The following is a 15648-nucleotide window of genomic DNA, read 5'->3' as shown; positions in this document are numbered from 1 at the left end:
TTAATATATATTTGACTTGAAATTACTTCTTTGTGTGTCAGTGACATTAGTCCATGAGGATTCAAACTACATTTCCAGTTAAGTGTTTATACCTCACTTCCTCTCTGATGAGGGGACAGGAGAGGAGAAGAGAAGAGAAGGAGCGGCTTCCTTGGCACACTTAAACTGACACTCACATCTGGCAGAGCCCCCTCACAACCCTGCACTCGTCTGTTCCCTCTCCTCCTGCCATCGCTTCACTCCTTTACCCCCCTCCTTCCCTTCTTCCTTCTGGAACCTCTTGTTCCTCTGCCGGCGCCACTGCCATCTGCTCCAAGGTCTGCTTATGAGCGAGAGAGAGAGAGAGAGGGACAGAGAGTGGGGGAAGAGCAAAGGAAAGTGAAGATAAGAGCGAGAGAGAGAAGAAAGGAAACAGAAGACAGTAGGCTAAGTGAAAGTGAGAGCAGCAAAAGGGATGTAAAAAAGCAGAAGATAAATAGCCAGAGAGTGAAAGCGAGAGAGAGATGCGGACAAAAGAGTGAGAGGGCTCTCCTGGGGTAGCCTCTAAAAGACTCACTTCCTTCTAACGGTGTTCAATCACCTCGGCTAACAGCTGTGCCTCTGTTCATGGCAAAGGAGGGGGGGCTTCCAGTACTGGAAATACAAAATCTCCTTAAAGAGCACACATTAAGGCCACTACAAGCAGCAGTGCCCCTAGCATATGTTCTTCGTCCTTCCCTGCAAGACTGTAAGAGCTCACGGTCCCACTGAGTGGGAGGTTGCTGTTCAAATGAATCGGGTATACGTGGGGTCAGCTGCAGTGATGATGAGACAGCGCATCCTGGCTTCGGCACCTTTGCTCCGCACCTTGGAGAGGCTTCGCCCGCGAATGAAGCCTCCCGTCTGTCTAGTGGTGGTGCAGGGTTCCTCTTACGGCACGCCGACTCATTCTGGGATGCGCCGACGGCGACCGTGGTGGGGCGGCATTTGAAGCAGCAGATTAAGTGGTCTGGGTGAGAGGGGAGATGTATCACGCCGAGACTCCGGCGATGAATCAAACGGAGGTCGTCTCTAATTAAAGTTAATCTCCTCCGTGGGCTTGCGAGGGCTGCTGTGGCCAAATGCCAGAAGTGTTTGTGACATGTCGCAGCAGACTCTGCTGTGTTCCATGACATCTCAGAATGTCTATCTCAGATGCTCAGGTCCCTTACACAGATTGTCTGTGGTTTTAAGGTCTTTATTTTGGTGTCTTCCTTGTTTCACAGCCACTACTGGGTATTCCTTTCATGGTGTACTTAGTAGCCTACATGCTGTGAGTGGGGCTAGGGCTGGGCGATATGGCTAAAAACTGTATCACGATATAAGTATTTCATATCAGTCGATATCGATAATTATTGCATTTTTAAAAAATATATTTTCAGATAAGGACCCAAATGGAAAAAAAAGTTACATTTAAATTTTTTTATTTTAAACTTAACCTTCATCTGATTTTTATCACCTCAGTTATCAATTGAAAGTGTTGTGAATCAGCCTCATTTCTGTAAATGTACATGTGTACCCTGTGTGTGTCTCTGGTCTGTATGCAAGCATCCTTTGTTTATCCTTGAATTCAATGAAAGCCTGTCTTTTGCCTGTCTATAGCCTTTTGCCTATCACCAGGTGTGAAATGTTAGTGTTTGTAGAACAGCATGTGTCCAGGCCAGGACTTCCCAGGAAAGGGGGTAGTTTTTAATTAAAAGACAATAGAAGCTGGCCAGACTTGACGTCACCCAAAAGGCCACATCCCCCACACACCACACCTTTACCTTGCATATTCATACTAGTAGGTCACTCCTTCTCTTTGTGTGTAACTTTAAATATGGTAGACTGTTTCTGTTTAGTCAGAGAAGTCAGAGAATACTGAGAATCTAGTGAAATCCATGATGGGGTGAAACAAACATGTACTTCTCTCCCTTGAGGGCCACTGGCCCCTCATTGAAAAGAATAAAGCCTGGATCCTGATCTTGCATCGTCCTGATTAAGTCTTAAGAGAAATATGGTAGTAAAAATATACTATCAGAAGGAGAAAAAGTATTCTTTTGAAACTTAAACATACGTGGGGAAACTGAACAGTCTAACCAGTGGACTATGATAAACTAGCAAATTAAGCTACTTTGTTTACAATATTTCCAGGCTTCAACCAGTGCTAGCCTACTTTTCATTCAGACTTATGTGCACATTTATTTATTTTAGTGTTTTTCATGATTGTGTTGGTATTTCTTTTCCCTGTTTGCTTTGATTGATAACTGAGGTGATTAAAATCAGAGGAAGGTTAAGTTTAAAATAAAAAAAATTTAAATTTAACTTTTTTTCCCATTCGGGTCCTTATCTGAAAATATATTTTTAAAAAATTCAATAATTATCGATATCGACTGATATGAAATACTTATATCGTGATACAGTTTTCAGCCATATCGCCCAGGCCTACAATGATGTTTCCTCATGTGAAGCCATAGTGCGGTAGTGGTGGAGTGGAGAGGAGTGGTGTCATAATTAATTGACATCTGTGAGTCGCTTTGGATAAAAGCATCAGCCAAATAAAAAATAATTAAAAAAAAACCCAGCAAATAGATTCCATTCATTGAAATATTAATGACCTGTTTTTTGTTTTGATGGTGTAATAAGATTGATCGAGTGCTATAAAACCAAATGACTGACAAATAAACATGCTATATGCAGCTCACCCACACGTCATAGATGTCTTGATTCAACCATTTTATTTATTGGCCACTTTTGTAGGAAGTGCAGAAGTGGGGAATGTGCGGGACGCAGCCCTGGCCTAAGAGCTCTGCTGAGCGACAGCTGTGCTTTCATTATTTGTGAGACCACTAATGACCCGATCGCTTGTGCGTCCATTCGTTTTTTTCCTCTGTTCTCTTTTTTCCTGTGGCAGAAACGAGTCCCAGAATTAGGGGTGTCCACTCGGCCACACATCATTCCACAAATCCACCAGTAATACACCTAACTCGTCTCTGTACATTAACATGCTGACGGTGCAATGGTGACAGATTTCTGAAGCGGAGGTCAGAAGTGCAACATCCCCCAGCTTGGCCATCATCACTCACTTCATTGTGTCGTCTGTCCTGTTGTCCCCCTTGATAAACATATCCTGCTTCACAGTGGCCTGTTTACAGTGGTCTCTGTGTGTAATGTGTTTTAATGTCCTTCTCGAGCGTGATAGATGGGCCACTGTGTGCTGTAATGGCCGCCTAAAATGCGTTACGGGGCAGATTAGATGGACATTTAGGCCTGTGGTTGTGTACTGTGTCACTGTTGTGTCACTGACCCCACCCCTCTCCTAATGTCCGGGGAAAGATTTATGTACATGTGCGACTGCACACACTTTAAAAGAAGCCATTAGGTCTCTGGAGAAAGTCAGCAAACCCAGCCCAGGGTCTCACACACTGATTAGTCCTATATATTTACTGAGACACTAACTCTCGCTTTCATGTACACACACACACACACAAACACACATTTCTTGTTTATTTAGAGACTATTATCAGTATACAACTCTACCCTGGAAAATGTTCCACTGCAAAAAATCCTTTGGATACAGTTCTCTGTGGTCTTGATATGATCTTGTCCTCACTGTGACCACTGCAGGGAGCAACTAGCACTACTGTCACACTGTTCTCCCTGAAGGAAAATTGCCATCCAACACAAATTGCCATCCAACGCAAACGAGCCCACAATGGCACTTGCAACAATACATGCTAATTCTCCTACATCGGAGGGCAAAGCAATCAATAGCTTTGCTAAAATTAAAAGTCCTCTGCTAGTTCAGTGGCCCTTTTGATATACAGTCACACAGTGATATCAATTTGGGTTTCCATCTTCTAAATTGTAATGGATGGCACCATGGTCCATTTGTCATTTGTTAATTACACAGCGGTATATGTTTAAGCAGTTCCAACGACATTGGTTCCCAGCGTTCACTGTCAATTAGATCAATGGGTGGATTAATCCGGAGAAGAGACAGATGCTTCAGGAGGATTTATCCCAAGGAGGTCTAATCAGAACAGACAAGACTTGATGGAGTCTCCCGCGATTCCATTCCTCCCTCTATGCGTCTCTCCATTTCATTGCTCTCTCTCTCTCTCTCTCTGTGGGGGAATCGGAGCGTGGGGGTGTCACATGAACCACAGGCCAGCGATAGACATGGATGATGGTTTACACACACACTCACTCCACTCTCGTAGTCTGGAGATGGGTCATAACAACAACAAAAACACATGGGGCACCAGGCACATGAATGATGGAGCATTGGTCCATACTTATCTTTTCATGGTCGCTGACGGTTATCTCTTGTGACCTTAACTGATGGGAGGGATTCTCTCTTTCTCTCTCTCTCCCCCTCTCTCTCTCAGTTGGTTTTAAGATCCCCCAGGGGCTTAGGGGTTTGGGACATTACGTAAGTCACTGCAATTCCTTTCGCAAGACTCTTTTTTTTTGGCAGCTGGTTATTTAAGAGCTCGGCCAATATTTTATTGGTAGTAACAGTATATTACATCCTGATAAAATACAGGTTCAGGGACATGACCCTTGGAAACAATTTTCATGTGTCACCAAGATTTGTGCTCCCTTTGGCTTGAATTGTATTTCAGGCTGGTTTAGGGCTGTAGGCATGACTCTGGAGAGGAGTGTTCTTTTTGCCATGTGCCTGCTGCCTTATCACAGATTTACAAGAGTTTCAGCCTTTGACCATTTCCCCCCCTGATGTCAATGCATATACGCTGTATGGTTAAAGACCTGGGTCCGTGTATGATTTGTTCATTCGTTTTTCCATTTAAAACCAACAATCAAAAAGCTAAAATGCACTTGTTTTTTCTATATCCGTTTCTAAAACCAAAATGAAAAACACGGATAATAAGCCGTTTTTCATTTTCCAATTTTGTAATCAAAACGAAAAAGGACTCAGATAACAAGACAAGCTCTCACGTTCCTTAATTAGTTTTGTTTACTTGCCAGAAAACAATTGGCGTGACCTAGAAGTAGAAGGCATAGGCCTCTATCCTACAATGTTAACGAAGATGGTTGATTACGAACATACTTCATGAGAGGCCATTTCCTGTCCCTGGAAATTTATGCAAATAGGGTAGCAGTACACGCCCCAGCACATTTATGCAGTGATCGGGCTCTCTTTTTAACATTGAGGTCTATGGCAGAATCCAAGAATTTCCCAGAATTTGTCAAAGCCTTATTTTTCCGAGCAATGGATGCACATTTCGGACACGGTATCATGATCTCCAAACCCTCCTCCCTATTTCAGTAGAATGTCGTGATAGTATGACCCTCCAGTCGGGAGAAAATCAACATTAATGAAGGTGTACACCAAGTTTATTTTGTACTCCGGCTTGTCTGGCGTGGAACCGAGGCGTTCAAACGTAAGTCATACGTCAGTGACACGCCCCTGTGCAGGCGGGAACTGAACCAGAGCCCGTCTCTGACTGAACTCCACTTTGCCCTCATAGACATGAACTAGGACAACCCATCTTGCTACGCATTCATTATCTTTGATGTTAATTTACCCAATTCTCTTTTTTTTCGGAAATCAGTTAGTTTACTGATTCAATATTGTTTAATAACTCGTTTCCAATATCGTTTAATGGCCAGAGTTTATGTTTATATATATATATCTGTTTCAGTGACCAAAAACTGAGTTTTCGTGTGGATGAAAGGCCAAAATGCAAAAACGCATTTAAAAATACCCGACTACGTGTGGACATGGCGCAGGGGCCGGTTCCCCAAAACGTTCTTATCGCTAAGTAGTTCTTAACCTATTCCTTAACTTCTCTCTTAACGTTATGGCATGATTCCTGACAAATTCGTACGCTAAGTATATCTTCTGTAAGTCACATGTTCGTATGGTTGGTCTGGGGCCGGTTCCCCAAAACGTTCTTATCGCTAAGTAGTTCTTAACCTATTCCTTAACCTATCTCTTAACGTTATGGCACGATTCCCGACACGTTCGTACGCTAAGTATATCTTCTGTAAGTCACACGTTCATAAGGTTGGTCTGGACCATTCGTAAGCTCTCTCTTAGCGTTGTTTGAGCTCTCAAGACGCTAGTCGCCGCCACTGTGCAGCAGTCTTTAGAAATCAGCGCAGCTCAGTACAAGTCAAACTACGGTAGGCCGACAGTATATTGACAATGTTGTGGCTCAACGATGATTTTATGTTATGGACATTTTAAGACTAATAAAATATGTTCGCAATGGATGCAGGCCTATTTATGAAGTTTACTTTATTTGGTATCAGAACTAATATGGTGGTAATTAGCCTAGGCTATTTAGTAATGTCATTAAAGCGTTCAAATTGGCAATCACTTTTGATAATTAAAAGCTGGCAAAGAATTTGGTAACGCTTTAGAATAACATGTGCTTATTAGGTATTAACAGTGCATAATAAGCAGTTAACAATTCATTACTAACAGTTAGTTAACTGTTGTTATCCTTTAATAACATTAACTAACTGTTAACATGCAGCTTGTAAGTGTTAATAAGCAGCCTTTTAGGTTACTTACAAGCATATTTGTTAACAGTTGTAAGTATTAACAAGCAGCTTGTTAATGCTTGTTAATGGTGTATAAGACAAAGAGGTGGATAACTAATACGCTTATAAGACCTTTCTTACCTATTTGTAGTAACTTTTGCAGCCCCCCAATCTAAAGCGAGGACCATGTAGCCTATAGTTCCACAAGCCCAACCTTCTATCTCTCTATCTAGCTTGGTTTAGCTGTGAGAAATGCACCTTCAAAATTGTTGCAGTGAGCAGAAATCGAACCCCGGTCTCCTGCATCAAAGAGTTCATCGCTACTTATTGAGCTACACTACTTTTCTTGTACAGCTGATGAAATTGTTTATTTTGATTCTATATTCCGAAGTGCTATATCACGCTAGCTATGCTTTTTTACAAATATGTTTCTGATGGAAAAGTGGTGTTTAATTAATGCAGAAACAGACCACGAATGTTCCCCTCTGTTCAAGGCAGACTGAAACATGTTTCAAATCGATCACAAACGTTCGCCTATGTTTGCAACTTTAAACCAGAGCTTTGAATGCACCCACTTATCGTCTTTAAGCCTCGGTTGCTAGGTAACCAAACTATATACAAAGCTGGCATATCTTTAGACTGCTGACAAACTGACAAACTGTTTTATGCGTTCACTGAACAAAGATTATGGAAATTAAACACCACTTTTCCATCAGAAACATATTTGTAAAAAGCATAGCTAGTATGATATAGAACATCGGAATATTTTCCATCAGCCAATTAGGAACAGTAGTGTAGCTCAACAAGTAGTGATGCACTCTTTGACGCAGGAGACCGGGGTTCGATTCCTGCTCACTGCAACAATTTTGAAGGTGTATTTCTCACAGCTAAACCAAGCTAGATAGAGAGATACAGTACAGAGAGATAGAAGGTTGGGCTTGTGGAACTTTAGGCTACATGGTCCTCGCTTTAGATTGGGGGGCTGCAAAAGTTACTACAAATAGGTAAGAAAGGTCTTATAATCGTATTAGTTATCCACCTCTTTGTCTTATACACCATTAACAAGATTTAACAAGCTGCTTGTTAACACTGACAACTGTTAACAAATATGCTTGTAAGTAACTTAAAAGGCTGCTTATTATCACTTACAAGCTGCATGTTAGCAGTTAGTTAATGTTATTAAAGGATAACAACAGTTAACTAACTGTTAGTAATGAATTGTTAACTGCTTATTATGCACTGTTAATACCTAATAAGCACATGTTATTCTAAAGCGTTACCAAGAATTTGCCTCTAAATGGCTAAGATCTATAAATGGGTAAGCATGGTGGTGTCCAGTAAGCGACCACCTAGGCCTATGGCAGCGATCCAACGTGTCCTTGTATTGAATCAAAAACGCCGTGTAGTCCATGTCGCTCCATAGCTCTTTTTTGTTGCTGTTGCACAAGTTATTCAGAAAGCTGGAAAACGGTGTCACCTTGCGCAAGCTCACCTCGTCCAGCAAAACTTCAAGTTCCACTGACGAGAAGCTTGGTGCCCTTTATTTACGTTGCTTCCCCACCATACTGTATCTAAATCTCTCTCTGTTCATTGTAGATAGGTTGCTTTTTATTGAAAACATTAACCAATGGCATTTTTTTATTTGAACCTTGAATTTCCCCTGGGGATCAATAAAGTATCTATCTATCTATCTATCAATACCGCATTAAACAGAAGTAACTGCAGCTGCTTGCCAATCAATTATAATTGTAAGGTACCTTACCATTCATATAAAAGTGTATTACATCATTTTAAGAAGTTGTTAAACCCATGTCAAGAAGCGGCACAAGTGGCACAACGGGATAAGGAGGGTGGATGATTAGCGAGGGATAGGCCTACCCGGTTAGTCTACCAGTCACAACATATCGTGTGAACATATTACTGACAATTTGATAATTTAGTTAATAGTTTATATTTTACTGATTACTTGAACTATGTTACTGGAATAATTTGAGGAATGTTTTATTTGCATAGAACGTGTTGTGTTTCTTAACGCCGTCATGCACCTTCGCATGAAGTGGAAAATCGATTCCTGAGCAATCGATGCAAACTAATTCAGCACCTTCACTTGGGACAGAGCCTTTGTAACGTTGAACGTAAGAGGGGGCGTGTTAAGAAGCTTCCTAAGGGACACTTCGGGGAACACACTTAGGGGTCATTCCGTGTGAAATCACCCAATTTCAGCGCAATTTGGCAGGTGACCCCCTCCGAAAAAAATCACAGGTGTTTGTAGACCAAATCCATGCATAGATCTTAAATAGTATATCTGTAGCCTATAACTAATCGTTGCAAAACTACAGCCCTTTGAAACTTCAAGTCATTTTAAGCATTGTGGTGAACAATCCTTTTTGTTCAACTTCCAGCATTATTGGCTCTTTTGGTATTTCACACACATTAGTGAAACTATGTGAATAGAAGTACATTTTCCTGTTGAATTAAAAAATCCAATCGGATCAGACGTATCTTGTATACTTTCCCCTCTGCAAAGCTCTGAAAATGGCTATAAATTCATAATGTGAAAAGACATCATCACCTTTGAGGGCTTCTCATTCAAAAAGTATGTGACACAAATTCATCAGATTTTTTTCCTACACATATATGTATTATAAGGTCCTGTCCATGCATTAACTTTGGTTGTTATCATTTTCATATTTTCAGAGCATTTTTTTTAAATTGGGCTTGATTTTCAAAAAGCCTGTTTTCATCTTCTCATTTCACCACGTGGACAGTTAACAGGATTTTTTTTAATTTTACCATATATCATTCTGTATGTGAGGATCATCTGCCCAAAATGTGGGCTTGTTGCTGAGTTTCTTCATTGAGATAAGATTTTTTTAAAATATTGTCTATAAATCCACTGAATTTGTACTGGATCTGCAGTACCACTTTGCACCACATGGGTGCTCTTTTAATACAATTAAAATTACTTGATCAGTTTATTTTCTCTAAATAAACTGTGTGTTTAGATTGGATATGTGCAGCAAACAAGTGACTCTCTTACTCTTCCATTGACTTCCATTGTATTAAAAGAGCACCACATGTGGTGCAAAGTGGTACTGCAGATAAAGTACAAATTCAGTGGATTTATAGACAATATTTGTAAAACATCTTATCTCAATGAAGAAACTCAGCAACAAGCCCAATTTTTGGGCAGATGATCCTCACATACAGAATGATATATGGTAAAATTAAAAAAAATCCTGTAAACTGTCCACGTGGTGAAATGAGAAGATGAAAACAGGCTTTTTGAAAATCAAGCCCAATTTAATAAAAATGCTCTGACAATATGATAATGTTAACAACCAAAGTTAATGCATGGACATGACCTTATAATCCATACATGAGTGGGAAAAAAATCTGATGAATTTGTGTCACATACTTTTTAAATGACAAGCCCTCAAAGGTGGTGATGTTTTTTCACATAATTAATTTATAGCCATTTTCAGAGCTTTGCAGAGGGGAAATTACACAAGATACACCTGATTTGATTGGATTGTTTAATTCAACAGGAAAATGTACTTCTATTCACATAGTTTCACTAATGTGTGTGAAATACCAAAAGAGCCAATAATGTTGGAAGTTGAACAAAAAGGATTGTTCACCACAATGCTTAAAATGACTTGAAACTTCAAAGGGCTGTAGTTTTGGAACCATTAGTGATACAGATATACTATTTAAGATGTATGCATAGGTTTGGTCTACAAACACCTGTGATTTTTTTCAGATTTTTTGGGAGAGGGTGACCTGCCAGCCACTGGGTGATTTGACACGGAATGAGCCTTAGGAACATAAACAACTTTGGTAAGATATATCTTTCGAGTCTTCTTAGTGCGCTAAGAGTGAACGTTATCGGGGAACCGGCCCCAGGTCATTATGTCAGAGACTTTTCTGGCCATAGACTGTAGGCTAATATGAGTGTTGATTATGTAAATCGAAGGGTTTTAAGTTTCAAGTGGATTGCCAATACTGCAGTTCATTCCTCAGAGCCGTATATAGAGTTCGGACAACTCAAATCATGGGCGCCATGTTTCATCCCAACATTGGATGATTCTACAGTTTAACCCTATGGAGCGAATATGGTATGTTGAAATAAATCGCTTATTTTTGCCATTAACAGGCCTATAAATGATATTATCAACGTTTGTCAGTATGTAAAAGGCCCTTTACATACTGAAATATTCCAGTGTATATTTACCTTCAATATCTTAAATGGCCCTGTAAAATGCCCATGGTAGTGAGTGACCAGATTGCCTAGATAGATAGATAGATAGATAGATAGATAGATAGATAGATACTTTATTGATCCTCAAGGGGAAATTCAAGGGAATCGGTAGCATACAGACATAACACACAACATGCACTTACAGCAGAAGTGGTAAACATAAGTGTAAGTATAAACATATAACTAAAGACAGTAGAAGATAAGACCGATAAGAAAACTAACAAAACTAAAAACTAAATACACTATATAAGTTAAATTAAGAAAGTCCAATGTGCTTGAGGGTGATCAAGCATAAGACGCTTGTAGTGACAGGGCCAGGACTGGTGAGGTGCTAAAGGGAGTGAGTGTCATGGTGAAGGTGCAAACAGTAGTCCAGCCATAGTCCTTAGTTATGTGTGCCTGGCAAGGTGCTCAAGAGAGTGAGTGTCATGGTGAAGGTGCAAAAAAAAACAAAAAAACTCTAGTAACACTAGTAGATAATATTGGCCATATCTTTGATTGTGGTGCTCAGCCTTCAACAGCTGTTTTTGTGTATCCGTGTGGATGGAATTATTTTGCAATATGTTGGAACAATTTCCATTTTAAACCCCCGTACGCGTGGACATAGTTTTAAAGCAACATTGGATAAACTAACTGACTCCCGAAAACAAAGATAATTAGGTAAATTAATGTTGTAGGCTATGCTTTCTATTTAAGGACAACGGTGACTTCCAGGTCACCCCAATTATGTTCTGGCAAGTAAACAAAACAAATGAAGGAATGTGAGAACTTGTCTTGTTATCCAGTCCATTTTCGTTTTGAGTACAAAATCGGAAAATGAAAAATGACATGTTATCCGTGTTTTCAATTTTGGTTTTACAAATGGATATAGAAAATAAGTAGCCTAGAAATCTAGACGCGCCCCTCGCCAGGCTAGAAAATAAGTACATTTTCGTTTTTACATTGTTGGTTTTAAATGAAAAAACGAATGAACGAATCATACACGGACCGACCTGTACTGCCAGTGATATCTTTGTGGCAGTATATCAGTTAAACAAGGATGTATTTTGCCAGGTAAACAGTGATTCGCCATTGCTCCCCAATCTGATCAATGAAAATTTACTTTGTGAAAAATAATGCAGTTTCAAATGGGGGATTCTTTAAAGCAGGGCAAGTGGTTAATGGCATAATGAGATTTCCTTTTGGATGTCTGGGTTGCACAGTAGGACTTTATAGTGCAGTATTTGTTCTACAAATGTGATTGATCCCCAAAAGAGATGCATACAACAGAGAACAAATGAAGATATCTGTGCTTGATTGAATTAAGTTGCGTCCTTCATGTCTAGTTTAATGCATGTCGAAGTGAGGTTGTGTGATACTAAACAACACAGAGATAAACAAGAAGGAGTCTGAGGGCTGCTATCAGTCTTTGCTCCCATAGAGTCAGAAAAATGGTATTTCTGCAATTTGTTTCTCATTTCGTGATGCGACAGTTGCTAAAACATTGAATTGATTGCCTAGCAGCATGAGAAATTAATTCCTCAGGTTTGAATAAAAATATGTGTGTTAGATTAGACATAATCAAAGCCGGCGCTGCAAACCAGGTTATTACAGCTTGATAAATGACGCCGAGTCACAGTGGAAATTATATTGATCAATTAAAACGAGTCAATTCTCATTAGACTCTGTGGCAGCAGACAATAACAGATCATATTGAACTTGCTGTAGGGGCTGTGAGTTATTCGTTATTCCTTGTTTCAGCCCCATTCCCCCTCTCTCTCCCTCTCTCTTTCCTTTGCTCTATACCCCTCCCATCCTCCTCTCCCTTGTTTGTTTGTCTCGCCCCAAATGTGGGTCCCCATGGCTGGCCGAACAGCTGCGCTGCCATATTGTCCCCCCTAATCCCGGAATCGGCCAGGTGAGGCCTGCCGGTCTGTGCAAGACGTCCACTTTAATTACTGTTCAATTACCAGGGCCTGGATAGGGCACACACATCCATCCATCCCCGCGCCAGTTAAGAGGCCTGCACACCAGTCAGCGAGGGCACCACATCTCTGGGTCTGACAGACTGGAAGAAGGAGGAAGTTTAAATAAGGCCCAAGCGAGGGAATATAAGTGGCATGGTAGAGTTAAATAAGGGCCTTTGTCATATTCACGTCTTGCCTCGTGCGGAGGAGGATGGGATAGTTAATCAGGGCAACCTTGTGGCATGTCGTCTATTAACCTTGGCCAGTGAGCGAATACTTGATTACAGGAATGACAGTGGACTGTGGTAGTCTATCAAACTGACTGGTCCATAATGACCAATCAATGCATTTGACAGAGGTGTGTGTCAATATGAGTGTAAAATGTGTGTGTGTGTGTGTGTGTGCGCGTGCGTGCGTGCGTGTGTGTATGTATGTCTGCATCTGTGTCTCTCACTCTCTGTGTCTGTATGTATGCGTGTTTGAGTGTGTGCATGTGTGTCTGTGCGAGAGAATGATTATGCTTCTGTTTCTTTTAAACACTTTCCCCCTGTGCATGTATTGTTTTAATTGTTATTGCTATAATAAAGCGCACCACATGCAGGTCAACTGGAAATTGCAGTAGATTATGACATACACAGTCTTTTTCATAGCGAATCACTGATGAACAAGCTGTAGATGTATGAACTAGCAAACAGTGTAGGCTAGTGCAGCAGTTTGCTTTACAGAATAACTCCAAACTTAAGTCTCAGTTCGCAATAATATTCCCATTGAGCCAGTTAATGTCATTATGATGATTCAGCTGCCCAAGCAACAGCTGGCTAGTGTAATGAATACTATTCATTTCCAGCATGAAGGGAACCACTGCTGGGTGTATTGTCTGTGCTCTTTTTTCTTACTGTCATTTACCATATGGTAGCAAATGTTATATTTCTCTGCTTGACTGACTTTAGCATTGCTTCATGGAACCAATTAAAAGAACTGCGAATGCTTCATCTTGTTGCTGTCATCTCAAGTACATGGAGAAAAAGTAAAATGGTTTGAGAGAAATAATCTCACCAGGAATGTCTTTGGAAGGAAGCTGCGGTTGGGTACCAGCTGAGAATAGTTTCAAGGTGAGCTGCCAGCTGAAGACCCTTAAGTAGAAACGGGCCTTTCCCAAGCGACATGACCTGTGGACATGCACCCGAGTGACACTGAGTTTTATCATGGACCCGAGATTAACGACTGCATCTGCTGAATCATTGCAGAGGGAGCCGGAAACATCATGGGGAATGTGCAGACAGGTGCAACAACTTTGTGATTGATGTTCTTGCTCATTCTAAACTTAGGTGAAACAAGTGACCTCAAACTAAATCTGACGAGCTAAAGAAGGTTGAGAGTAGAGAATCATAGGCCTACCTAAGTCTATCTTCAGAACAGGCGCCCGAAAGGCACACGGGCTACGGGAATGTTAAGTGCGCTGTTCGATGACGATGTGCCTATGCGCCGGTGAAAAGAGTGATTTTCTTAGATTTGCTGCCATCAAGTGGCTGAAGAGGAAACAACACTCGATTTTTAAAATGGTACATTACTTCATTGTTGTTGACCCCCCCCCCTGAAATACATGGGGTCATATGTATTTGTCTATACCAATCAGGTAGCCTACACTGTATTTTTTTCTTGGTTTATCAACATGTAGGCCTATAAAGCTAAAACAGCCTAATCATATTTTGTGTAGGGTTTTTTGGAGAAGATCAGTCTGCTCTTATCAGTCTGTTCTGTGTTAGCTGTATTGTTATAGTGTGTTTATTAATGGTTGTGAAGTAAGATAGTGTGTACACGTGACAGTGAGTGAACTAGGCCTACATTCTTAAATCATAGGCCTAAATAAAAGCGTGATTTGTCAAATAATGCTGAGGATAGTTAGCAAGATGGAATATGAAGGAAAACATTATTTGTTTCCTTTATTCCAAAGAATACCGAAACGGGGGTGGGGGTGTGTGTGGGGGGTTAAAGTCAAGTCAAGTCAGGTTTTTATTGATATAGCCCATTTCATACACAGAAAGGTAGCCCAATGTGCTTCACATTGTCATAACAATCACATATAAAAAAGCAAAATAAATAATTACACGAAAATTACGAATTAAAAAAAAAAAAAAACAGAAACAAAACCCAGCACAGATAAAAACATGAATTCTAACAGACCACAGGTACAAGAGTGGGTTAGTGGAAGGCATCGTGGAAAAGTTTGGTTTTTAATCTAGATTTAAAAATGGAGATGGTGGGAGAGGTCTTGATGTCTATAGGAAGACGGTTCTAGAGACGGACCGCATAGCAGCTAATGGCAGCCTCTCCCTGCTTGGTGCGGGCGCTGGGTTGTACCAGTTGGAGTTTTTCCGCTGATCTGAGTGATCTTGAGGGGCTGTAAGTTTCAAACATCTCTGCTATATAGAGAGGTCCTTGGCCATTTAGAGATTTAAAAGCTAGTAAAAGGATTTTAAAATCAATTTTGTAGGTCACTGGTAGCCAATGTAGAGATTTTAAAATTGGTGTGATATGATCTCTTCTTTTGGTTCTAGTCAATAGCCTTGCTGCTGCATTTTGGATCATTTGAAGAGGTTTTATTGTTTTTTTAGGGAGACCAGTGAAAAGACCATTACAGTAATCCACCCTGCTAGTAATGAAAGCATGAATAAGCTTTTCTAGGTCTACCGGTGATATAAAGTTTTTAACCTTCGCAATGTTTTTTAAGTGATAAAAAGCCAATTTGGTGACTATGTGGCTATTGAAGCTTAGGTCGCTGTCAATAATGACCCCGAGGTTCTTTACGGTTTCCGCTACCTCAAAACCGTTCATTCCTAATAGTGTGGCAGTCTTTAGTCTCTGATCCTTTTTCCCAAAGATAATTACTTCAGTTTTGTCTGTATTCAGTTTAAGAAGATTTTTAGA

At 40.5% G+C, this 15648-nt stretch overlaps 1 long non-coding RNA gene across 1 annotated transcript; it reads right to left on the bottom strand.

The window, feature by feature from the left end:
• Nucleotides 1-3592: 3592 nt before the first annotated feature.
• LOC143103276 (uncharacterized) lies at nt 3593-14144 on the bottom strand. The gene is made up of 3 exons (XR_012982762.1): nt 13777-14144; nt 12724-12821; nt 3593-4221 (listed from the first exon to the last, which is right to left on the bottom strand). It is a non-coding gene; the product is annotated as an uncharacterized LOC143103276 (long non-coding RNA).
• Between the last annotated feature and the right edge of the window lie 1504 nt (nt 14145-15648).

The sequence above is a fragment of the Alosa pseudoharengus genome, unplaced genomic scaffold, assembly GCF_046254945.1.
Source record: "Alosa pseudoharengus isolate Yale_2024_CS ecotype anadromous, Long Island Sound unplaced genomic scaffold, YU_APseudo_1.1 YU_APseudo_1.1_scf_4, whole genome shotgun sequence".
Lineage (NCBI taxonomy): Eukaryota > Metazoa > Chordata > Actinopteri > Clupeiformes > Clupeidae > Alosa > Alosa pseudoharengus.
The sequence above is the reverse complement of the archived record's forward strand: the minus strand, read 5'-3'. Positions and strand labels throughout refer to the sequence as shown.